General features: G+C 41.0%; 1 long non-coding RNA gene across 2 annotated transcripts in view; it reads left to right on the plus strand.

The window, feature by feature from the left end:
* LOC134343409 (uncharacterized) overlaps positions 1–25,797 on the plus strand; it is a 56,636-nt gene extending 30,839 nt beyond the window's left edge. For both annotated transcript variants that reach the window (XR_010017220.1, XR_010017219.1), the window contains exons 2-3: positions 21,121–21,218; positions 21,314–25,797. This is a non-coding gene — a long non-coding RNA (uncharacterized LOC134343409). The remainder of the gene's footprint in view (positions 1–21,120; positions 21,219–21,313) is intronic.
* The last annotated feature ends 1,493 nt before the right edge of the window (positions 25,798–27,290 follow it).

Below are 27,290 nucleotides of genomic sequence, written 5' to 3' on the forward strand. Positions count from 1 at the left end.
TGAATGGCAGTGCAGGCTTGAAGGGCCGAATGGCCTACTCCTGCACCTATTTTCTATGTTTCTATGTAATTTTTGAGTATTCTGTAAATATATTGCTTGATTAAGCACTTTTTGTTTGTTTACATAATTCATTATGAGTTATATGTAAGAAGTACATGAATGTCACGTGTCATTACATCTCCTCGTTATATGTGAACGACTACTAAAAAAAAAGCAGAAGAAAAACTAAGTGGACATGTTTAAGATGGCGCTGGTGAAACACAGTGATGACTTACTGGCAGCAAACAAAACTACTAACTACAATATTAATCACACTTTTTATGGAAAATGATCACTGCAATCAATAGCCTACAACTTCTCATTTGGAGTTGAGCTTTTGAACCTCTTGAGGCCTTCCCTCAGATGGAAATGGATAAAGTGTCCAAGGTGTTTCTCACGATAAACATTCAAAGGGTTTTATTACATTAATAGGCTGATTTTTGAAGTAGCATCTGCACCTACACTATGGCAGAAAGCTATGGACCAGGTGCTGCAGATTTGTCTGGGCACTCTGTGTCACCTGATGACAACATTGTTACTGGTTACAATGACAAGGAACAGCTCCAAAATCTTAAGACAGTGCTAACAAGATTAGAAGATTATGGGCTCAGAGCATGACGCAGCAAGTGTTATTTATTTAAACCAAGCATCACTTACTGTGGTCACACCATTGATGCGCAAGCATTACACAAATGTGCTGAGAAAATTCAAGCAGTGGTGATGCTCAAGTTGTGGTCCTTTTTAGGATTTATCAATCAGTATACCAGGTTTCAGCAGAACCTGGTTACTGTGCTCCACCCATTGAACTGATTAGTCCAGATTTGGAAGAAACAGCAATGGACAAAGCAGTATGAGGTGGCTTTCCAAAAGACAGAGAAAATGGTGATGTCAGACACTGTGCATCGTCCAGCGAAGCTTGCTGGTGATGTCTCTCCCTGTGGTACAAGTGTAGTCATATCACACCTTATGAGTGATTGAAATGAACACCCATAGCCTTTGCATCATTTTTCCTTTCTGCTGCAGAGAAAAAATATGCACAGATTGATGGAAAGCCTCGAGTCTGGTTTGGGATGTAAAATGTTTCAACCATTATTTGTATGGGAGAAAGTTTACCCTCATTTCAGATCACCAACCACTGGTGGCCATTTGCAATCCACAGAAGGTGTTCCACTGACAGCAGCAGCATGAATGCAGAGATGTGCTCTGTTTCTTGCAGGACAACATTACAAGATCAAATTCAAAATGACAACTAATCATGGAAAAGCTGATGGATTTTCCCGGTTAGCCGTGGAAAAGAAAGTACCTGTAAAATTTGCAAAAAAGGATGTTCTGCTTGACATATTTCCCCAATGCAAATTGAAAGTCTTCATGTTATGGCAGAATTGATCCAAAGAGAAAACTGGAAGAGACCCCAAAATAGCTGGAATGTGCAACAGAAATTCAAGTTCCTTCATTTTTGCTCTTCTCAGGATAAACTTGCCCTTGACGGTGGTTACCTTATGTGGGCTAGAGAGCTGTTATACCATCCAACCCGTATTCTAAAGTGTTGGAAGAGCTACCAGCCTATCATCTAGATATGGACACAATGAAGGTATTGGCTCAAAGCTTTGTCTGGTGGCCTGAGATAGGTCAGCAGATCAATCAGTTTGACATACACTCTTCAGGATGCCAACACGTCTAGAAGATGCCAAGTGCAGCGCCTGTCCATCCCTGGAAATGGCCTCCATTGCCCCGGCAGAGGATTCATGTGGATATTGCTGGACCATTCTTGGGGACAAATTTCTTGGTAGTAACGGATGCAGCTACAAGGTGGCCAGAAGAGTTTCCAATAGCCTCCACGACAGACTCGCGCACTATTGATGAGTTTGAGAAATCTCTTCTGAAGGACTGGTGTTACAGAGCACTTAGACAGTGACAAAGGACCACAGTCTGTTCTGGAGCAGTTTCTATCATTCCTGAAAATGAATGGAATAAGACATATTACATCTGCACTATACCACCCAGCTAAAATGGCTTGGTGGAAAGGTATGTCCAGAGTCTAATGAAAGCACTGTGAGCAATTTCAAAAGAACACACTGCACTGAATAGGAAGCTCACCAATTTCCAATTTGCATATTGCAGTGCAGCACACTCTATAACCAACAGCTCACCATGTGTTCTGTGGCTGGTTCATTCCTTGCATTCAGAGTTGGATCTCCTCAAACCCAACCTCAGAAGGAGCATGGAGAACAAACAGTTAAGGTAGAATGTAAGCTCCTCAAACAAGAGGGTTCGATGTTTCACTCCTGATCAAGCAGCCCTGGTGATGGCCATATGTAGGGACTTGGAAAGATTAAGGACAGAACTAGACCACTCTTCTACACAATGGAGATTGCATCTGATGCTACCTGGAGAGGACGCAGTGATCAGTTGAGGAGAGCAGAATCAATAGTTAAAGAAGAAAGGTGTCTAGGCAAAACCTCTTCCTGCGGTCCCAGAGTCAACTCCTACAATCATCATGAAGGTGGCCCCAGAATTTGAGATTGTTTCACAGCCACAAGGGTCTCCTGCTAAACTGCCAAGCAGATTGACATCCCTTGCCAGGAAAGACGCTATCCCACAAGAGGAAGAAAGCCTACGCAATGATTAAATTTTTAGGCCTGTGTGGGTCCATTTTTACTGTGCTGTGAATATCAATATAGCAGTTATATATATTTTTATATATATATGTGTGTGTGTGTGTGTGTGTTTTATATATAATAATACACACACACACATATATAATGGATATACAAGATGACTAGAGAGCAATAGGTTACATATTTAAGTTAAGATGCATTATATACTGTATTGAGTTGGAGTTCATAGCTGAGTAGGGAGGAGTGTAGCATATTCAATATTTCATCATTTAAAATTAAATAAGTTTTTTCTGTTTTACTAATAATTTACTTTGGGTTATATGTAAGAAATGCGTGAGTGGCTTTTGTCATTACGCCAACATGTCATATATGAGCAACTACTGAAAAAAAGGAAAAGAGAAAGTAAGTGAAGTATCCTGGCTTTAAACGCAAACAACAGGAATTCTGCAGATGCTGCAAATTCAAGCAACACACATCAAAGTTGCTGGTGAACGCAGCAGGCCAGGCAGCATCTGTAGGAAGAGGTGCAGTCGACGTAAGGGATCCCTTACTCACTCTTCCTTCAGTTAGTCCTGACGAAGGGTCTCGGCCTGAAACGTCGACTGCACCTCTTCCTACAGATGCTGTCTGGCCTGCTGCGTTCACCAGCAACTTTGATGTGTGTTGCTTGAAGTATCCTGGCTCCTGTGTTTTTCTTTCAATTAGTTTCGAGAGTTGCAAAACAAAGACCGGAGGTCCTTTGAACTTACCCTGCTCATTTTGAACGCATCCCCTCAAGCATTAGTTAAGGTCTGATGCTGTTCCTGTTGACTATGCGGAGAATCAAATGTTTTGGACATCAGGCAGAAAAATAAGTTGGAGCCATAGATGAAATCAGCGAAGATCTGATTAAAAGCCAGATCAGATTCAATAGACTGACGCATTTCTGCTCTTATTTTTTATGTTTTTTGGAAAATAAAAATGCCTGGATTGTTCTAGGCAAAAGCTAATGCTAAGTGTTTAACAGATTACTTAACTGCTGATTGCTGAAGTAATTGATAATGAACTTGACAATGAATTTCATCTCAAAGCAAATTTGTGAAGCTCATAATATGGGTATCTGAAAGAGAAAGTTCATAAATCTGGGAGTGAAAAATTCAAAAAAACTACAGGTGCTAGAAACATAGCGCAAATCAACATGGATACAGGCCTTTCAGCCCAAACTGTCCCTGCTGACCACAGCACACACCCAGCTAGTCCCAATTTCCTGTGGTTCAAAGTTCAAAGTAAAACCCTGCCTGAGATTCATTGCAGGTATACACAGTAAATCCACACACAACTGGATGGACAAACAAGCAATGTAAAAGACAACCTGTGCAAATACTAAAGAAAAAAAAATAAATATCAAGAGCACGAAATGAGGAGTCCCTAAAAGTGAGTCGATAGTTTGTGGGTAGAGTTTAGTGTTGGGGTGGTTAAAGTTGAATGAAGTTACCCCTTCTGGTTCAAGAGTCTGATGGCTGAGGGGATAATAACTGTTCCTGAATCTGGTGGTACGGGTCCTGAGGTTCCTGTACCTTCTCCCTGATGGCAGCAGCGAGAAGAGAGCAAATCTGGATGGTGAGTGTCCTTGATGATGGATGCTGCTTTCCTGTGACAGCGCTCCGTGCAGATGTTGTTACATTTTGTAATTCTAAGACATAAAACTAAATGGAAGTAAAACAAGGAGTCCGGAATGTGAGTCTATCTTTGTTTTTACTTTAAACGAGACATGTGCTAATGACATGGTGGCGTGATGATGTATGCTCACTTTTACATGTAACCAGCAATGCATTATATAAACAAAAATGCTAATGAGAGAGAGAGTGTATACTATATATATATATATATATATAACTACTATATAGACATTAAGATCATTGTAAATTTAAAATTGTCCCATTCAGGCCTAAAGATTTAATCGCTGTGAAGGCTTACTTAAGTCTTGTGAGATGACTTTCCAGACAAGGGGGATCACTCTGCTTGCCAATGTCAGGTTCTGCGGCTTCTGTCGTGCTGCTTGTTGGAGTTGACTCTGGGACTGCAGGAAGTGCTTCTGACAGCTCTGGCCACCTGTCTTCTCCAACAATTGACCTCTGCTCTCTTCAATTGATTGATGTGTCGACTCCAGATGATATCAGAGGCAATCTCCACTGTGTAGGAGAGTTGAACAGATCTGTCCTTAATTTTTCCAAGTACCCACTTTTGACCACCTCTGTAGTCCTGTCTAAAATCTCCATGTCTGAGGAGCCTTCAGTTTGTCTCAACTGTTTGTCCTACATATTCCTTCTGAGATTGGGTTTGAGGAGATCCAACCATGAACGCGCGGGACAACCCAGGAACAGCATAGCTGCTGGGTTGTTAATTATGGAGCGCAATGCATTGCAGTATGCAAAGAGGAAATTGGAAAATTACTGATTCAGTGTCAGTGGTGTGTTCTACTCTAGTTGCTCACTGTGAGTCTTGAGACTCTGGACAAACCTTTCCTCCAAGCCACTTGTAGCTGGGTGGGACGGTGCAGATGGAATATGGCTTATTCCATTCATTTTCAGGAATGACTGAAATTGCTCTGTACCAAGCCGTGGTCTGTTGTCACTGACTAAGTGCTCTGACATACCAGTCTTTCAGAAGAGGCTTCTCAACAGGTCAGCATTGTGCGAAGCTTTAGCTGAGACTATTGGGAACTCTTCTGGACATCTTGTAGCTGCATCCACCACTACTAAGAAACTTGTACCCATGAATGGTCTGGCTAAATCTACATGAATCCTCTGTCAGGGCAATGCAGGCTATTCGCAGGGATGGAGAGACACTTCTGTTAACATCTTCTGGAGATGTTGGCATCCTGAACAGTCTATGGTAAGCTGCTCAGTCAGAATCCGGTTTATTCTCACCGGCATCTGTCGTGAAATCTGTTAATCTAGCAGCAGCAGTTCAATGCAAAATATAATATAGAAGAAAAAAACAAAATAAAATAAGAATAATAAATAAATAAGTGCATCAATTACAGTATGTGTATATTGACTAGATTAAAAAATTGTGCAACAAACAGAACTAATATAGATTAACAAAACTGAGGCAGTGTTCATGGGTTCAATGTTCATTTAGAAATTGGATGGCAGTTGGGAAGAAGCTGTTCCTGAATCGTTGAGTGTGTGCCTTCAGGCTTCTGTATCTCCTACCTGATGGTAACAGCGAGAAAAGGGCACGCCCTGGGTGCTGGAGGTCCTTAATAATGGACGCTGCCTTTCTGAGACACCGCTCCTTGAAGATGTCCTGGGTACTTTGTAGGCTAGTGCCCAAGATGGAGCCGACTAAATTTACAACCCTCTGCAGCTTCTTGTGGTCCTGTGCAATAGCCCCCCTGTACTAGACAGTGATGCAGCCTGTCAGAATGCTCTCTACGGTACATCTGTAGGTATTTTTGAGTGCTTTTGTTGACATATCAAATCTCTTCAAACTCTTAATGAAGTATAGTTGCTGCTGACCTACCTCAGGCCGGCAGACAAACCTTTAAGCCAACACTTTCATTTTGACCATGCCTAGATGACTGTCAGGTAGCTCCCCCAACACTTTAGCTCTCAGCTTGGATGTACAACAAGTCTCCGCATAAGGCAAACCCCATCAAGGACAAGTTCATCTTACCGTTGGTACAAATGGGCAACTGGAATTTCTGCTGCACATTCCGGCCATTTTGGGTGGTTATGTAGAGCTGAGACAGAATGGAGCCTCTTCTGGTTTCCCCTTGCATCATCTCCGCCGTAATAGGGAGACTTCCAATTTTCATTAGGGAGAACACGTCAAGAGGAGTGTCCTCTTTTGTAAATTTTTCAGGTATTTCTTTTCCAATGGTAAATGGAATAATCCATCAACGTTCCTTGATTAGTCATGCTCTTGAATTCAATCTTGTAATTGCGTCCTCCAAGAAACAGAGCCCATCTCCGCATTTATGTTGCTGCTGTTAGTGGAACACCCTTCTCTGGATTGAAAATGGGTACTAGTGGCTGATGATCGGTAAGAGGGTAGACTCTCTCCCATGCAAAGTCTATAGGGCATTCACTTCCATTACTCATAAGATTTGACATGACCACACTTACTGTATACCATAAGACGAGGGGTCAGAGGCAAGCTTCACTGGACAATGTGTGAGTATAGTGCCTTACATCACCATTTCCTTTACCTTTTGGAAGACCACCTCACATTGCTTTGTCCATTGCCATTTCTTCCCCATCTGTAGTAATCAGTTCAAGAGATGGTGCACAGTAGTCAGGTTTGGCTGGAACCTGTTATACTAATTGATAAATCCTGAAAAGGACCACAACTGTGACACATCCATTGACCTTAGGGCATCCTCCACTGCTTGATTTTTCTTAGTACACTTGTATAATGCATGTGCATTGATGCCGTGACCACAGTAAGTGATACTTGGTTTAAATAATTAATACTAGTTGGCTCAAGCTCTGAGGCCATAACTTTCTAATCTTGTTAGCACTGTCTGAAGATTTTGGAGATGTTCCTTGTCACCCTATCCAGTAACAATGCTGTCATCCAGGTTACACTGAGTGCTTGGACAACCTATGCAGCACCAGGACCATAGCTTTCTGCTAGAGTGCAGGGACAGATGCTGCTGCAAAATTAAGCCTATTGTAGCGATAAAGCCCTTGTTTATGGCAAGAAACACTTTGGATTTTTCTTTCATTTCCATCCGAAGGTAAGCCTCAGCTGAGTCCAGTTTGCTGAAGGGATTTTCCTCCAGAAAGGTTTGCAAAGATATCTTCTATCCTGGGCAGAGTATATTGATGTACTTTCAGCACTAGGTTGATGGTGACCTTAAAATCATGACAGATCCTGAAAGACCCATTCTTCTTGGCTACTGAGAATAGTGGCATTGCCCATTCAACTTTGGAAATAATTTCGTCAGCCTGCAAACAACCTAGTACCTTATCACAGATGGTATAAGGAGCTGGAATGACTTCGTAAAGCTTAGGTGTGGCATTTTCATTTAGCACTATTTTACCCTTGATATGTTTGAGTTTTCCAGTGCCATCCTTGAACACTGCTGTGGCATCATTTAGTATCTTTCTTAATTTGCTTTCAGTTGGCCCTATTGTGAGAGGTGTAGCACGCAAGTTGAGGATGGATCTTCGACTACTTTGTAGTCATCTCAGCCAATCATGACTCTACACTGTAGGCCTTCCTATTTTTCCCACATACAAGCCTAAAGCAGCTCGTTGGTTACTGTATTTCACCGTTAGAAAGGTCAATACCACAGTAGTTATCCTTTCTCCAGAATAAGTTCTTAGTTGGATATCTGCAGACTTCAGTTGACTTCAGTTCACTATCTCTGAAATGCTGTACAAACTCATTTTGTATTTTGTGAAATAGCTGAGCCAGGATCAAATTCCATTTTAATTAATTTGCTGTTCACTTCTGGTGTAAGTCATATTTCTTGTCTCCTGTTAGTTTTCAGATTTTAAATCTTAATAGTCCCCAATCCTGTGTCATTCTCATCATTATTAGATTTTTCATTAGCAGCTTGCAGATTAGTGCTCTTCTCAAAACTGTGACTTGTCTTTTTATCTTTATCTCTTCCCTGCACAGACCATTTAATTTTGTCCATCCGACGTGTTCTTTGTATATGTCCAGCTTTGTTGCATTTTATTCAAGTTTTGGCTTTAATCCTGCATTAGTCTGCTGTATGTGAGTCTCTGCCACAACAATTACACAATCTGTACAGCCAGGACTCTTTCTGCTTAGATGTTGCAATTTTGTTCACACTCACTTTCATCCTGACTGCAAATTCAATTGTTACAGTGATTTCAACTGATCTTTTAAGTGTGAGTTGTGCCTCAGTTTGTAGCCATTTTTGAATGCTTTCTTGTAAGATTCCACAAACTAAACAATCTCTTAGTGCACCATTACTCCTAGTGCTGAACAGACATGCTCAGACAATCTCATCAATTGCTGAAATCAATTCCCCTTCTTTTTGATTCTGCCTATGAAGGCATTCTACAATCAATGATGGTTTTGATTCTAAATCTTCCTGCATTACTTTCATGATCTCAGCAAAGCTCATTTCAGCTGGTTTGGTTGGAGGAGTCAAACTTCTATGCAAACTGTATGCTTTTCTATCTAATCCACTCAGCAAAACTTGTACTTGTTTCTCAATAGCTATTCCATTTGCTTTAAGGTACTGTTTAATCTACTTAGTGTAGATATTCCATTTATGTCTTCAGCAATTGCACATGCCCATCTTTCTGATGTAGCCAGCTATTTCTCTTTTTGTTTTATTTATGATTTTTATCAACCCCATACGCTTGCCTTCTTGCCATAACCTTCGATGCCCTGACTGATCAGGAGGCTATCAATTTTTGCATTAAGTATACCCATGTTCTTGGCTTTCATAGCTGTCTGTGACAGTGCAGATTCACTACTCTCTGGCTAAAAAAATCCTCCTTAGGGGAGGGAACGTTGGGCATGTGGCCAAGTGGTTAAAGCATTCGTCTAGTGATCTGAAGGTTGCTAGTTCGAGCCTCAGCTATGGCAGCGTGTTTGTGTCCTTGATCAAGGCTCTTAGCCATACATTGCTCTAGTGTCTGTGCGAGGAGTGACGCCCCACACAGACTTCCAATCTACGTTTTGTAAGGCATGAAAATGCCCGACACAGACCTCTCAAGGTCTGAGTCAATGTTCCCTCCCCTCCTCCTTAACCGTGTTCTAAAGCATCACCCCTCAATTTTGACACTGTGCCTTCTAGTTCTGGACACCCCCGCCTTAGGAAACATCCTCTCCAAATCCACCTTATCTAGTCCTTTCAACATTCGGTAGTTTCAATAAAGATCCTCAACTTTCTTTTAAATTCCAGTGAGTAAAGGCCCAAAGCTGCCAAACACTCCTCATATGTTAACTCCTTCATTCCCAAAATCAACATCATGAATCTCCTCTGGACTCTCTCCAATATCAACACATGCTTTCTGAGATATGGGGCCGAAACGGTTAACAATACTCCAAGTGTGGCTTGGCTATTGTCTTATAAAGCCTCAGGATTATTTCCTTGATTTTATATTCTATCCACCTTGAAATAAATGGCAACATTGTATTTGCCTTCTTTACCACAGATTCAACCCGTAAATTAACATTCTGGGAGTCTTGCACAAGGACTCTTAAGTCCCTCTGTACCTCTGATGATTGAATTTTCTCCCCATTTAGATAATAGTATGCACTTTTGTTCCTTTTACCAAAATGCATTTTTTGCCCATTCTTTCAATTTTTCTAAGTCCTTCTACAATCGCATTGCTTCCTCAGCACTACCTATCCATTCACTTATCTTTGTATCATCTACAAACTTTGCCACAAAGCCATCAACTCCATTATCCAAATCATTGAGAAACAATGTGAAAAGTAGCGGTCCCAATACTGACCCCTGAGGAACACTTCTAGTCACTGGTAGCCAACCAGAAAAGACCCCTTTCATTTCCACTCGCTGCCTCCTGATTATGAGCAATTCCTCTATCCATGCCAGCATCTTTCTTGTAATGCCATGAGATTTTATTTCGTTAAGCAGCTACATGTGTGGCACCTTATCAAATGTCTTCTGAAAATCCAAGTAAATGACATCCAATGCCTCTCCTTTCTCAATAATACCATAACCATAAGAAGTATGAGCAAAATTAGGCCATTCAGCTCATCGAGTTACTCCACCGTTTCATCATGGCTGATCCTGGATCCCATCCAACCCCATTCAGCCCTCTCACCATATCCCTTTATGCCCTGACTAATCAGGAATCTATCAACTTCGGCTTTGAATATATCTATGGACTTGGCCACCACCACAGTCAATGGCAAAGAGTTCCATAGATTCACCACTCTTCGGCTGAAAAAAAATCCTCCTTACCTTTGTTCTAAAAGGTACCTTTTAGTTTGGATACCCCAACCAGAGGAATAATCCATTCTGCATCCACCTTATCTATTCCTTTCAAAATTTGGTAGGTTCCAATGAGATCCTCATGCATTCTTCTAATTTCCATTAAGTACAGGTCTAAAGCTACCAAATGCTCCTCACATGTTAACACCTTCATTCCTGGAATCATCCTCGTGAACCTCATCTGGACTCTCTCCAATGACCATACATCCTTTCTGAGATAAGGTGCCCAAAACTGTTGACATTATTCCAAGTATGGCCTGAATAGTGTCTTATAAAGCTTCAGCATTATCTCCTTGTTTTTATATTCTATTCCTCTTGAAATAAATGCCAACATTGCACTTGTCTTCTTTACCACAGACTCAACCTGTGAATTAACCTTCAGGGAGTCTTGCATGAGAACTCCTAAGTCCCTTTGCACTTCTGACGTTTGAATTTTCTCCCTATTTAGATAATAGTCTGCATTATGTTTACCCTGCTTGTTACTCCCTCAAAGATCTCTAACAGATTTGTCAGGCAAGATTTCCCTTTATAAAAACCATAATGACTTTGGTTTATTTTATCATTAGTCTCATCCTTAATAATAGACTCCAGCACTTTCCCAAAAACTGAAGTTAGGCTAACTGGCCTATAATTTCATTTCTTTTGCCTTCCTCCCTTCTGATAAAGTGGAGTGACATTTGCTATTCTCCAGTGCGCTGGAACCAGGTCAGAATCAAATGATTCTTGAAAGATAATAACCATTGCATCTGCAATCTCTTCATTTGCTATCTCTATTAATGTGTAGTATTTCATTTCTTTTAAACAATGAACAAAAATGGGACTTGGTAGTTTTTTATCCTTGGAGTAACTTCAGATTTATTTCCACTTAAAAATTCAGTGCGCACATGTTGCAGTCATTGGGCAAAAAATTGCACAGCACAAGATTTTTGAGCACATTAGTCATTACAAATGAGAGGGAACATTGACCTCAGGCACTTCCTCTGCCAGCTCATTTCATATACTCTCCACCCTTTCTGTGAAAACATTTCCCCTCAAATCCTTTTTAAGTTTTCCCCTCTCACCCTAAATTCATAACCCCTAGTTCTGGACTCCCCTACCTTGGGAAAAAGACTGTTGCCATCCACATAAGCTATGTTACTCATAACTTAAAATTCTCATTCTCCTATATACTAAAGAATAAAGACCTAACCTGACCAATCTCTGTCAAAGATACAGGCCCTCTGGTCCTGGCAATGTTCTCATAAATCTACCCTTTCCAGTTTAACCACATCTCTCCTATAAAAGTTTGACTTGAACTCAAAGTACTTCGTGTAACCAAACCAATGACTTATACAATGTAATAGCCTAACTCCTGTACTCAGAGACTCGACTGATGAAAGCCACTATGCTAAATGCTTTTCTCGCCACTCTCGCTACCCATGATGTCACTTCCAGCAAACTATGGACTTGTACACCTAGGTTCCTCTGTTTCAATTCATGCTGTATTGCCCTAACATTAATAAACTCTTACACTGTTTTGACTTTCCAAAATGTACCATATCACCCTTATATGTATTGAAATCAATTTGACACTCCTTGGAGAACTTCCCTAACTGATTAAGATCAGCTGGAAATCTGAACTAAGAACTTACAGTGTTACACTGGAAAGTCTTTGTTTCATTCTTACATGGGCCCTTCCCTTAACTTTGTTTCCCTGTACATTGATGTAGGTGCTGCTTCATGAACTCAGAATTCAAAAGTTTTGTGACATTTGCTGCTAATTTCTACCAGGCTCTGAATTTCACTTGGCTCATCTTTTATTCTTCTCTTTCATCGCTGATCTCTCTCTGTCTCCATCTTTGGGCTTTAAGTTTCTCGGGGTCAATATCACAAATGACCTGACTTGGTCAAACCAAGCAGAGTTCACTGCCAGGTAGGCGCACCAGCACCTTTACTTCCTGAGAAAACTAAAGAAATTTGGCCTGTCCCCTAAAACCCTCACTAATTTTTATAGAAGGCATTCTTCTAGGGTACATCACAACCTGGTATGGAAGTTGTCCTGTGCAAGACCGGAAGAAGCTGCAGAAGATCGTGAACACGGCACAGCACTTCACACAAACCAATCTTCTGTCCTTGGACTCACTTTACACCGCACGCTGTCGGAGCAGTGCTGCCAGGATAATCAAGGACATGACCCACCCAGCCAACACACTTTTTGTCCCTCTTCCCTCCAGAAGAAGGCTCAGGAGCTTGAAGACTCGTACGGCCAGATTTGGAAACAGCTTCTTTCCAACTGTGATAAGACTGCTGAACGGATCCTGATCTGGATCTGGGCCGTACCCTCCAGATATCCAGACCTGCCTCTCAGTTTTTTTGCGCTACTTACATTCCACTTTTCTATTTTCTATTTATGATTTATAATTTAAATTTTTTAATGTTTACTATTGATTTGTAATCCAGGGAGTGGGAAGCGCAGAATCAAATATTGCTGTGATGATTGTACGTTATAGTATCAATTGTTTGGCGACAATAAAGCATATAGTATAAAGATAAGTGATAAACATCTGTTATAAACTCATAGTCTCCCATAGCTACATGGAATATGGTCCAAAAGAACAGGCCCTTCAGCCCACAATGTTGTGATGGATTCAGTAATCCAACGACAGCTAATTAAACTAATCCCTTCTCATTGCACATGTTCCATGTCCGTCTATTTTCCAGTTGAGAGCCTCTTAAACACCCCTGTCACTTCCCTCCACCATTACCTGTCACTCTCGGTGTTTAAAGAATTTGTCCTGTACAGCTCCTTTGAACCTTTTTTCTCTCACATTAAATGCTTGCCTCTGGGTTTTGGACATTTCAACCCTGGGAGAAAGATACTAGCAGTCTACTCTATTGTATCTTTCATAATTTTATTAACTTCTGTTAAATCTCCCCTTAGCCTCTGTGTCCAATGAAAACAACCCTAGTTTGTTCAATCTCTCCTTATAGCTTATGCCTTCTAATTCAGGCAGCTTTGTGGTAAATCTCTTCTGCATGCACTCCAAAGCTGCGACATCCTTCCTATAATGGGACAACCAGAAATGAATGCAGTTTTCCATAAGTGGCCTAACTAAAAAGCTGTAACAAAATGTGCTGCTCCCATCCTGCCCCTATCAGTTGCCATTTCTTTCTCCCACTTCCTTCATGTCTCCTCTATCCACACTGATGTTTAGACTCTCCACACAGGCGTGATTTGGTTGTTTTCCTTCTTTCTGAAACAAGAATTCCCCTTTACAAGTAGACAGAGCCTTTGACTGCATCTCATATGTTTTATGCAGACAATAGATGATCTCTCATCCCTCTTCCTCTTGGGCAAAGCAGGAACATGATTCCCTTTGTTCTTCCTCTCTATGCTACCAGCCTTCACATTTAATGGATTTTGTTTCGCAATATCAGCCATCTTCAATGAGATTCCATCACTGAACATATCTCTCCGCTTTCAGTATTCCAAAGTGTCTGTAGCCTTTTCATTTCCCTTATCTGCTCTTCCAGCTTCACTAATAAGTCTCTTTCTCACACAGACCCATGTGATCCAACTCCTGTTTCTTCACCTCTTCCCTCCCCAGCATCCAGGGAACCAAAGAGTCTTTCAGGGTGAAGCAGTGGTTCACTTGCACCTCTTCCAATCTAGCATAATACAATTGGTGTTCCCAAAGTGGCTTCCTCTACACTGGAGGAAACAAATGTAGATTGGGTGAGCATTTTGCAAAGCACCTGCATTCAAGCAGGTCCAATCCTGCTTTCTGTTGTCTGTCATTTTGATTCTTCATCCTACTTTCACTCAGTATATGCACTGTTAGAATAAGGCCCAATATAAACTTGAGGAACATCTCATTTTTTGGGGGGATGATGGCATTTTTAGGATCACAGTATATAATTGAATAGATGCTGCTAACTGGTTTTCTCTGTTTGAAGAACCGAACAGTTCCACTGCAGGTTTACCATGTGTGACATTGGCTCAGATTTCCTGTCCCCAACAGAATGCATTTCCAGCTCCACATCCCGCAACTTTTACATTCCTTTGTTTGTGTTTTCCCTTTTTTCTCCGATGAATCAGATTCATTTTGCAACAGCTTATCAGCATAGCAACCTCTAATATTTTCCCTATCCTATCCATCATTCTCCCACTTCTTGCGCAACTTAAAATTCACTTGTTTTTTCTCTTTCCCTGTTCTGTCAAAGTATCTTTGACCTGAAATGTTTCCTCTGTTTCTCCTTCCACAGTCGTTGCCTGACATGCTGAGTGTTTCCATATCACCTGTTTTTATTTTATATTTTTCAAAATTTAACTAAGCTTTAATGTGGGCATATTGCACTTTCTATAAAATGAAAGCTATTTATTATAAATACCATTGGACAACTTAGAAACAATTATTGACAAGCTACTTGTTGAGTATTCTTTATAAATTTTGCTCACATCTCTGAATTTTATAACAGGAAAACTCTGGAGTGTTGCTCAATTGGTATTCGCTATGCTAAACTTATGTATTGGCTGTGTGAGACATCACAATTCAGCTTAAATATGTTCTTGGTTGCTTTGAAATCAGCTTGGGGAAACGATGGCTGATCGTACTCACTCCTCATCACCACTTGAATCAGAGACCAGTTGCTGTGGCCCAAACGTTGCCACGGTTTTACATCCTAGAAGCTGTTCAGATTACCTGTGTCTTGTTAATAATATACTGACATTTCACTAACGACTGACAGTGCAGAGCAGAAGCCAGTTGTGCACAATTAGTGTGCTATCATTTTGTGGAGAAGGTGAGCGGTGGAGATGATAACGATGTAAACCATTATCAACTGCAGCAGCAGAATCCAAGTAAATTAGTGGCTATATGGAAGGTTTATAACAATCATTTAAATAATGTTGATAATCTTAAGCAAAAAATAGTGCCACTTAAGCTGCTCATTGGAGGAGTCTGGCAGAGCTGACGTTTAATGCAATGTCACATCATATGACTGACTGGTTTTTGACATTAAACACTTCTGCCTTGCACTGTAAATAATCCTAATGGTGTGTTTTTATTTAAACATAAATACCTTGGTCCCCTTTTAATATGACCAAATGTTTAAAATGCTCTTTTCTCTGGTAAATATTTTCTTGAATATCCTGTATTTTTATCTGCAAGCTGAATATGAGGACGGTGTGCAATATGCATTGTATGAACAATTGCACTGTTACATTTATTCTCATTCACTTTTGCCAGGCAAAAATATTCCCTTAGGTCTTAAATATTCAGCAAGTATATAGCAGTGAAGTGAAAAATAAATTGACAGATATTTATTACTTTCCCTGATCACACAGGAAAATAATCTCTTGATATTTGAAGTCAAATGAAGACATTTTTTTAACTAACTCATTACTATAACCACTTGGACCCATGAAGTAAGTTGGCCACAGATGTAACTGCCAGTTATTAAAGAAGTATTGAAATATCAGTTTAAGCACATGATGTACTGTATTTCTTATTCAGTTAGACTCAGAATCAGACACAGGTTTTTTGTCACTGTCTTATACAAAGTAAAATCTGTTATTTTGCAGCAGCAGTACAGTGCAGTCAATTACAAGTTACAAAATAAATAATTGTCCAAAAAATAATGAGGTAGTGTTTGAGGGTTCATGGTCAATTCAGAAATCTGATGATGGTGGGAAGAAGCTATTCGTGAACTGTTGGGGATAGTTCTCCTTCCTGATGGTAGTAATCAGAAGAGGTATGTCCTTGATGATGAGAAGCCATGTTCTTGAGGCACTGGTTCTTGAAGGTGTCCTTGATGGAGTTGGCTGAGTTTCCTTTATAATCCTAAGCATTAAAGACTGCATATCAAACTGTGATGCAACCAGTCAGAATGCTCTTCACTGCACATCAGAATAAATTTGCAAGAATCTTTGGTGACATATCAAATCCCCTCAGACTCCAAATGAAGTAGAGGCACTGGTGTGTGTTCTTCATAATAGGATCAATGCTTCTTACCTATGACAGATGTTCGGAGATGTTGATACTTCAAATCTTAAGGCTGCTGGTGTGACATTAAAGGTCATTCTGCAGAGTTAAGATTCATGATATAGAGGTTATCATATTGACATAGATAGAAAATTGATTGGCTATAGGAAATAAAGGGTAGGTATAAATGGATCCTTTTGCTGTTGGCAATATGTAGGAAGGGGTGAAATGGGTTTCTACTTCTAATAATTTATATAAATGACTTTAATGAGGACACCAAAGGTATAGATGCTAAATTTGTTACTGACACGTGATAGATGCGAAAGGAAGTTGTGAGAAGGACAGAAGGATACTGCAAAAGGATACGGATAGATAAAGTGAATGGAGAAAGATTTGACATGTGGAGTATAATTTGGGAAACATGAAACTGGTGGGAGGAGGTTTCTTAAGGTTGTCATAGCCAGGAGAAGTAGTGGGAGCTCCACTACCTATTAAACACTCCCAATGGTATGCATCTCGAATAGCCTCTGAAAGCCAAGTCAGAGTAGCTAATCAACTTAGCTACAATTTCCAGTGGAACCATTTCTATTGACAGGATAATGCACAAAGGCGGGTCGCTGCTGCCTTAAAACCAGTCGCTTCAGGCAGATGGGGCTCATCAGCCACGGTTGGCAGCTCATCTAGGAGAAACAAACTCTGATCTCAAATCTCCACTGCCTCGTGGCTGGATCTTCTAACGGGGAAGGCTTTGGGAGCAAAACCCAAGGGAAAAATGGCGCTGAGGTCCCCAAGGCAGTCCAACACTGAGTTCAATGCAGACTGGCAAATCCTGCAGTACTGCTAATGCCAAACCATATCGGTCTCTGCCGTTCCTTTGGGTTCATCAGCTACATGGAGAGGGGAAGACTGCTGCATTGGCAACAATTTGCTCTCCATATTGTGCTACCCTGTCTTGCCTACCAGTTTGCATACCATGTAGACATCCAGGACACAATATTTATGGTTGACCCTGACCAACAGAGGACCTCATGGTGGGAGATATGGAAAAACAGCAGGTTATTCTAAAAAAGGAAACATTTTAGCAAGTATCATTACATAATTTCACAAAAAGCTAATATGGAAGTATAGCAAGGACAGAACATTATCATTTATTGTGAGGGGGATTGAATGTGAATGTAGGGAGTCATGCTTCAGTTATAAAGGACAGTGGTGAGAGATCATTTGGAGTAATGAATACAGTCTGGGTTCATTTTTTAAGGAAGGATGTTAAGGTTGGAAGCAGTTCAGAGAAAGTTACTTGACTGTGGTGGCCATTTTTCTTAAACTCAAGACATCTAGAAGCATGATATCCAAGCTGCTGAGAACAGATGAACTGAAATCCTTTGGTCGTCTCAGCAATAAAGAGAGTGAGTGTGTGTGGGGGGGGGGAGAGGGGTGGTGTTTAGGAGGGTCAGCTCACACAAAATTGAGTTTCAGGTCTTAGACCTCAATTAATCTGGAAATGATTTCCCACGTCATTCTTTCAGCTGGTTTTATTCCTTCATATCAGTTGGCTGTCTGGGATTTCTATAAAATTGTCTAGATTAATTTTGAAGTTGCTTAAACATACTTAGACAATTGTAAAAATGCTATACCCTTCTCTCAGTTCCTCTGTCTCCACTGTGTTTGCTCTCGGGCTGGGGATTTTCATTCCAGAGCTAATGGGATGTCCTCCTTCTTCAAAGAAAGGGGCTTTCCTTCCTCCAGCATCAGTGCTACCCTCAGCTAGATCTCTTCCATTTCACCCATATCTGCCCTCACCCCATCCTCCCACCATCGCACCAAGGATAGGGTTCCTCTTGTCCTCAACTACCACCCCTCTAGCCTCCGCATCCTACACATATTTCTCTATAACTTCCGTCATTTTCAACGGGATCCCACCAACAAGCATATCTTTCTCTCCCCCTCCCACTTTCCGTTGTCTGCTGGGATTGCTCCAAAGGCAACCCCCCCCCCCTTCTCCGTTGGTCCCTCCCCACTGATCTCCCTCCTGGCACTTATCCTTGCAAGTAGAACAAGTGCCACACCTGCCCTGCACCTCCTCGCTCGCTACCATTCAGGGGCCCAAATAGTCAATCCAGGTGAGGAAACACTTCACCGGTGAGTCTATTGGGGTCATCTACTACATCCGTTGCTCCCTGTGTGGCCTCCTGTATATCGGTGAGACCTGATGTAAATTGGGAGACTGCTTCACTGAGTACTGACGCTCCATCTGCTAGAAAATGTCAGATGTCCCGGTAGCCACCAATTTCAATTCTACTTCCCATTTCGATATGTCAGTCCATGGCTTCTTCTGCTGCTGCAATGAAGCCACACTCAGGTTGGAGGAGCAACACCTTATATTCCTTCTGAGTAGCCTCCAACCTGATGGCATGGACATCGATTTCTCAAGCTTCTGGTAATTGCCCACCAGCTCTCCTTCACCATTCCCCATTCCCATCTCTCATCTCATCTTCTTGCCTGTCCATCACCTCCCTCTGGTTCTCCTCTCCCTTAACTTACCTCCATAGTACTCTACCCTTTCCTATCAGATTTCCCCTTCTCTAGCCCTTTATGTCTTTCACCCATCAAATTCTCAGCTGTTTACTTCACCTCTTCAGGTTTCACCTACCACCATGCACATCTCCTCCCCTCTCCCCTTCCTCATCTTTTTTCCCCAGTCCCGAAGAAGAGTCTTATCCCAAAATGTTGATTGATTACTCTTTTCCATGAATGCTGCCTGGCCTGCTGAGTTCCTTCAGCAGTTTGTGTGTATTGCTTGGATTTCCAGCATCTGCAGGTCTTCTTGTGCTTGTGATCCATAGGCTGTGTTGTGGTGTTGCAAACATGCTAATGCAGAAAATCAGTGAATCTCATAAACTAATTAAAAATCTGATTGCAAGAGCTATCCTGCAGGTCAGGATCCAGGTTTGTATATGCAAAAAGCCTTGGAACTGAATGGGGCGTGGGATTTGAGAGAGTCAGTTAGTATGATTTGGTTGGTTAGACTGCCAAAAGGAGAGATTAAAGATCTCAGTAAACATTCCAGCCTGTTGATTAGCACAGGCCCTTAGAAATTGGCCAGGTATTCTGTCTGTAGCATGAAAGAACAGTAGGGTGGGGATGGTACAAAGGACAGAGTTCAACTGCAAATTAATTTAAAACTCTTAATCCAAAGGTGATAAAAAACTAAGGGCAAAGGCCGAAGTACAAAATAGGAAGTATATTGCAGATTTAATGGAACTAGTCAAAAGGAAACATAAAGTTAGCTCAAAGGTCAGATGTCTGCAAGGTGTGCATAAATTCTCCAGGTACATTAATGTTGCTAGAGAGTGAAAAGCAGGGAGAATGGGACAAGCAACGACATTGCTGAAAACAATCGTGCAACATGCAGAGCTGCTAGGGTGAGTGGGACTTAAAGAAACAGCAAGAAACTCCATGCAAAATTGTAGGTTTTGGCAGCAACAGTAAGCAGAGCAGGTGTACAAAATTATAAGGGTAAATGAAGCAGGCTTTTCCCACTGAGGTTGGGTTAAGGGTGAAAGGTGAAAAGTTTAAGGGAAACACAAGGGGAAACTTCTTCACTCAGAGGGCTGTGAGGTGTTAAATGAGCTGCAGCACAAGTGGCGCGTGCGAGCTCAACTTCAACGTTTAAGCGAAGTTTGGAGAGGTACATGGATGGTAGGGGTATGGCAGGCTATGGTCCCAGTGCAGGTCGATGGAAGTAGGCAGTTTAAATGGTTTGGCACAGACTAGATGGGCTAAAGGCCTGTTTCTGTGCTGTAATTGTATATTACTCTATGGCGCTATAACTATGAGATCAGGAGCATAGAACTAGTGGCAATCACAGCATACCGGGTCGCCTGCTTTTAGACTGAGCAGGGGAGCAATTTCTCATCTGTATTGTTCTGCATCTCCACAGCTTTTTTTCATATCAATATCAATAGACTTGAAAGTCCATATATGGATATAAAGTTTCAATACTTAACCAGCAGTTCCCCATGAAACACTAAAAAACAAATAAGTGGAATTTTAAAGATGGAAATTAATTTACAATTGTGGAGTATCATTCTTTCAGAATTTAATGCTGGAGTTTAAAAAGTTATTTTATTTCTTTTTTAAAAATATAAGTAAAACATTTACAGTTACTTTTCATTTATCTCTCTTGCTTTTTTCTCAATTCCATCTTTCCTATTATTTATTTTGATTTTTGTAAACTATTTGCCATTGAATAAAGTAAATAGTTATAGTTCCTGGTTTAACTTCTGCACGTGTCAGTAAGGATTGCAAAACCAGGTTGTTTGAAGAGTCATACCATACTTTGTCTGATTACACACATGAAGGGTAACATACTGGAGAAATGTTTAGGAATTGTATCCAAGGAATTTGACAAAAAACGTTTGATCTTATCTGATAATATTAACTAGGATGATATCATTGGCAATACATTTGTTATCTCTTCTGATTTTTGATTGCATTAGTCTCTTTTTCTCAGGCAGGCCCTCGAAATTGAAGATGACTTGTTTCCTCTCTGGTTTTGTAGGTTCCAGGGTGGTTAAAGAGGCCAACATGGGAATAACAGTCTCTTCAACTGATGAGATGAGAAGCCCTTGGCAGGGTGGACAGGCAGGCAGCTTTAAGGTGGTGGACTCTTTCTATTGCATGCACAGGGTTGCGATGTTGCACCTCTAACAAACATTTCAGTGTATCTTGAATCTTTTTTTCTGTCTCCACAGGGCTTGGAAAGGAGTACCTTTGCGAGTCCAGTATCAAGATTATAAAGATAAAAATAAAGATTAGCTTTATTTGTCACATGTACACATCAAAGCATTGCAACCTACCATGAAGTGTGTTGACTGTGTCAAAACAAATCAGCAAGGATTGTGCTGTGGACAACCTACAAGTTCTGCCACGCTTCCAATGCAAGAATGACATGCCTGCAACTCACTAACCCTCACTGAAAGCCTTTGAAATGTGGGAAGAAACTGGAGCACCTTGAGGAAATGCTCACAGTCAGGAGGAGAACATACAAACTCCTTGTAGACAATCAGTGATTGCTAGCGCTGTAAAGCAATTACACTAACTGCTACACTACCCTGCATACACAGCTGCTTGGCAGTAACTAAGGATTCAGTGATGGGACTATTGACCGGTGAAGTGAACTCAGACTGGTTAGCATATCCTTTCAGAGCACTTGGAGGATTTTGTGGAAGTAGGATTGGTGGTATATTTACACAATGTTCAATGCCTGCTGCAGTTAGTCCAGCTCTCAGAATACTTCAGTTTCCTGTTTATCTATGTGACGCAATGAAGTTGAAATTACCCACAATTAACTCAATAAAAATAAAGATCAGCTGGTTTTGTTCCAGGCTGTGTATTGTGCAGAATATTTCCCTATCAAGTGACAGGTTGGAAATAAATGAAAAACTGAGCCGAGGTGGAAGCTTGTCCATTATTCCATGAATTTACCAAAGAGAGAGCAGACATACTGTAATTTCCTCTTTAATCCCTTATGAATATGATTACTGCTGTTCAGAAGCATAGCATCATTCCCGCAGAGACATCATTGAGACACATGAGAACTTTTCATCCTAAAATAGCCAACAATTTTGAATCAGCAAAAGGTACCAAAATATTTATATAAGTGGTCACTGCAATCTAAATCAACTTACAATACAGCTTCTGAATCTTAATAAACATGGGAATACACAGCTTTACATCAAAGAGAGTTCTTAGCACATTATTTTAGGGATCTCTACTGCTTCATTTTGGTAATTAAACAACATTAAAGCAGAAGTGATGTTTATGCAAGCCTGGATAATGTACAGTGTATTGGAGAGTAACTTGAAGATGCTTCCCACAGAATTGCTGCTCTTGCTTATCTCAGCTGTAGAAGTCACAGGTCAAGGAAGCGTAGATTAGCAGTACAGTTATTAGAACTGCTTCCTTACCACCCAAGTGACTTGGGTCCAATTCCATCCTCCAGCATTCTGTGTGTGGAGTTTGCAAGTGACCTCTTGGGTTTCCTCTGCATGTCCGAGGTTTCTTTCCATATCCTAAAGCCACTGGTGAGTTCACTGTAATATGCCCCTAGTGCAGGGGTGGCAAACCTCTTTGAGACTGTGTGGTCAAATTGTTCAGTCTTCTAAAAAATTCTCTCATGTGCCATGGTAATTTTGAGCAGAAATTATCATTGATTAATGAATTGGTATAACAGAAACAGATTGAAACAAATGAAGCAATTTAGAAAACCTGTTAAAATCATTAATATTAATCTTTTCACAGGACCATAACATTATTTCTGAACAGTATTGTTATTGTAACCATTTACTATGCAAGTAATGATGTGCACACCAGGTCTGTAAGGTGTTCAAACTGCTCATCCAACGTCACACGTGCTTGCAACCATCTAGGTGACACCAGACCGGTCTGAGAGGTTTCCTGTGAAAATATCTCACTCCTCGTGTTGTAGAAAAATAATTCTCTATTTCATTTGATAGCAAAGGTAATCATTATGTATCCTCTTATTGTGGGGTTTAAAGAAATTAGGAGTTGCATTGCATGCTGCATGCAAAAAGAATTCTTACGGGTGCCTTCTTAGGCATGTGTACAATAGGCTTCATTCATCACCCCTATGTGAGCTGGTTGGTGGATTATGGGGAATATTGATAGGGATGGTGAAAATGGAATTGGATACATAGAATATGGAACAGTACAGCACAGTGTAGGCCTTTCGACCATGATGTTGTGCCGACCTTTAACCCACTCCATAATCCATCTAATTCTTCCTTCCTACATAGCCCATAACTCTCCATTTTTCTTTCCTCTCTGTGCCTATCTATGAGTCTCTAAAATATCCCTAATATATCAGCCTCAACCACCATTACTGGCAATGTGTCCTAGGCACTTCCCACTCTCTGTGCAAAAGCCACCCTCCGACATCTCCCCTAAACCTTCCTTCACTCACCTTAAAAGGATGTCCACTGCCACTGTTGCCCTGGGAAAAGGGCACTGGGTAACAATTCCATCTATGCCTCTTATAATCATATACACCTCTACCAAGACTCCTCTCATCCTCCTTCACCCCAAAGAGAAAAGCTCTAGCTCAATCAATTTCCTCATAAGACATGTTCTCTAATTCTGGCAGCTTCCTGGTGGGTTTCCTCAGCTCCCTCTAATGCTCCAAATACTTCCCATAATGAGGTGACCAGATCTGAACAAAATACTCCAAATGTGGTCTAACCAGAGTTTTATAGAGGTGTAATATTATATTATGGCTCTTGAACTCAATCCCCGGCTAATGAATGCCAACACACCATACGCCTTCTTAACCACACTATCAATTTGCATGGCAACTTGAGGGATTGATGCATTTAGATTCCAAGATCCCTTTGTTCCTCCACAGTGCTAAGGATCCTGCCATTAACCTTATACTGGCCTTCAAGCTCAACCTTTGAAAGTGTTGCACTTCACACTTTTCCAGACTAAACTCAATAATCCAATTCTCAGCCCAGCTCTGCATACGGTTTATGTCCTATTGTAACCTAAGACAATCTTCTACATTATTCACATTTCAGCTTTGGTGTCACCTTCAAACTTACTAACCCACCCTTCAATTTCCTCATCCAAGTCATTTATAAAAATCAGAAGGAGTAAGGGTCCTGGAACAGCTACCTGCAGAACACCACCGGTCACTGACCTACAGGCGGAATGTGCTCCGTCTACTACCACCATTTGTCTTCTACGGGCTTGCCAATTCTGAAGCCCTGCTGCTAAGTTTCCATGGATCACATGCCTCAGGACTTTCTGGATGAGCTTTCCTTGGGGATCCTTGTCAAATGCCTTAATGAAATCCATATACATCACTTCCACTGCTCTACCTTCATCAATTTGTTTTATTACTTCCTTGAAAACTTCTATCAGGCTTGTGAGGCACAACCTGCCTCTCACATAGCCACGCTGACAATCCTCAATAAGACCATGCCTCTCCAAATATTGCCACAGCAGGTCAATGGCAGATACAATCTCAATGGCTCTCCACGTGGCTTTTGACCACCTGGACAACACAAACACCCATGTCAGGATGCTGTTCATCGACTATAGCTCAGCATTTAATACCATCATTCCCACAATCCTGATTGAGAAGTTGCAGAACCTGGGCCTCTATATCTCCATCTGCAATTGGGTCCTTGACTTCCTAACCGAAAGACCACAACCTGTGCAGATTAGTGATAACAAATATTCCTCGCTGACAGTCAATACTGGCGCACCTCAGGGGTGTGTGCTAGCCCACTGCTCTACTCTCTATATAGACTTCACTGTGTGGCTAGGCATACCTCAAATACCATCTATAAATTTGCCAATGATACAACCATTATTGGTAAAATCTCAGGTGGTGATGAGAGGGTGTACAGGAGTGAGATATGCCAACTAGTGGAGTGGTGTCGCAGCAACAACCTGGCACTCAACGTCAGTAAGACGAAAGAGCTGATTGTGGACTTCAGGAAGGGTAAGATGAAGAAACATATACCAATCCCCAGAAGTGGAGAGAGTGAGCAGTTTCATGTTCCTGGGTGTCAAGATCTCTGAGGATCGAATCTGGTCCCAGCATAACGATGTAGTTATAAAGAAGGCAAGACAGTGACTATACTTCATTTGGAGTTTGAAGAGATTTGGCATGTTAACAAATACACTCAAAAACTTCTATAGTTGTACTGTAGAGAGCGTTCTGACAGGTTGCATCACTGTCTGGTATGGTGGGGGGCGGGGGGGGCTACATCACAGGACCAAAAGAAATTGCAGAGGGTTGTAAATTTAGTTGGCTCCATCTTGGGTATTATCCTACAAAGTACCCAGGACATTTTCAAGGAGCGGTGTCTCAGAAAGCAGCGTCTTTATTAAGGACCTCCAGCACCTAGGGCATGCATGCCCTTTTCTCACTGTAGGACACACAGAATCCTGAAGGCACATACTCAGCGATTCAGGAACAGCTTCTTCCCTTCTGCCATCTGATTCCTAAGTGGACATTGAACCCTTGGACACAACCTCATTTTTTTTTAAATATACAGTATTTGTTTTTTTGCATGTTTTTAATCTATTCTTTATGTATACTATAATTGATTTACTCATTATTTTTTTCTCTGTGCTGGATTATGTATTGCATTGAACTGATGCTGCCAAGTTACAAGTTTCACGTCACATGCCAGTGATAATAAACCTGATTCTGATTCAAATGCTCATAAGTCCTTTTCCTATGAATCCTCTCCATTAGTTTGCCCACCACTGAAGTGAGACCTGCTGGTCTGTAATTCTCTGAATATTCCAGTGTTTGACTCAAAACATCAATTATTCCTTTCTTCCTACAGATGCTGCTCAACCCAGAGTTCTTCCAACAGATTGTTCGTCATTCCAGATTCCAGCATTTGAGATCTCTTATGTCTCCATTGTGAATGGGTACTTGATGGTCAGCATGAACCCAATGGGCTGAAGTATCTGTTTCTGTGTTGTGTGACTATTCCTCTACACTGACAGTTGTAGAAGCATTGATAATCACGGGTTAAATTCTGAGGTACAAATTCTGTCACTTAATACAATGTCTTTTGTGAGTGGACAGTGTGCTGGCAAATTCCGTTCTGATTTGTGATATGCATCCTTAGTTCAAGGAGAAGCAGAAGTATCGAGGAGTGAGGGGCATGCATTTGCTGGCTAGTGAGTTTACAATTGGCTCATCATTACCCAAAGGTGATGCTTCTATCTGCTTGCTGCCACAAAGATTGTGACATCAATCTTCCTCCAAAGTTTCATTATAATGCTTGCTCCCGTTTTTCCCATCCAGGTTGTCATTCTCAGACCAGCCTTCCCCGCACCCTCCCATCATCTCCCTTACACCTGATATGCTCTTCAACTCATACCTTCCACTGCCACCCCATCCACACCTATCTCTTGAACATTTCCACAAGCCTCTGGCTCCTCCCTCCTCTTTCCATCGCCTCCTGTCTTATTCCTTAATCTCTACACTATAATCTTCTCCACCTTCACCTGCTTCTTCTCCCCACACATCTCATTTTGCAGTCTTTCCACCATCTTCTCTCCTACCTTTGATTCATTGTCAAAAATACTTCCTCCAGGGTCTTTAATCTTCCCAATTCAGGATATGATGGAAAAATTACCACTGTGCACGTTTGTGTCTCTGATGCTTGTTTCACCATGAAAAACTGACCCCTTTTAAATGATGGAACTCATTCAAAAGTGGGAAAAGTGAAGCTCTTGGACCTTGAAGAGATATCCAATAATACATGTAAGAGATTTAGGATAGTAAGCAACAAGTGAGTTCACAACTGTGGAATTCACTTCAGGGATTAGTGTTTGTGTTAGAAATATCATTAACATTCAAGGTTGGATTGAAAGAGGAAAGAATAATGAACATAGAATAAGGTGGTTTGTTCAATTTATGTTATAGTTATGGATGGAGTTAACCAAGTGAATTGAATGGCCTGTCATTGTCCTGTCAAATCTAACTTTTCAATGAAATGTTTGATGCCATGATCTACTGTTTTCATTCACTTCCAATGACAAGGGTAATCATTTGATATCAACTGTCATTCAAAGAGTATTACACATCACATTATTCTTAAGGTCATAATGCCATGAGTAATCTCATGATCATACACTTCAAAAATAGTACAAGTTGGCATGGAACACATATTTCTGTGA

The sequence above is a fragment of the Mobula hypostoma genome, chromosome 3 (assembly GCF_963921235.1).
Source record: "Mobula hypostoma chromosome 3, sMobHyp1.1, whole genome shotgun sequence".
Classification (NCBI taxonomy): Eukaryota; Metazoa; Chordata; class Chondrichthyes; order Myliobatiformes; family Myliobatidae; genus Mobula; species Mobula hypostoma.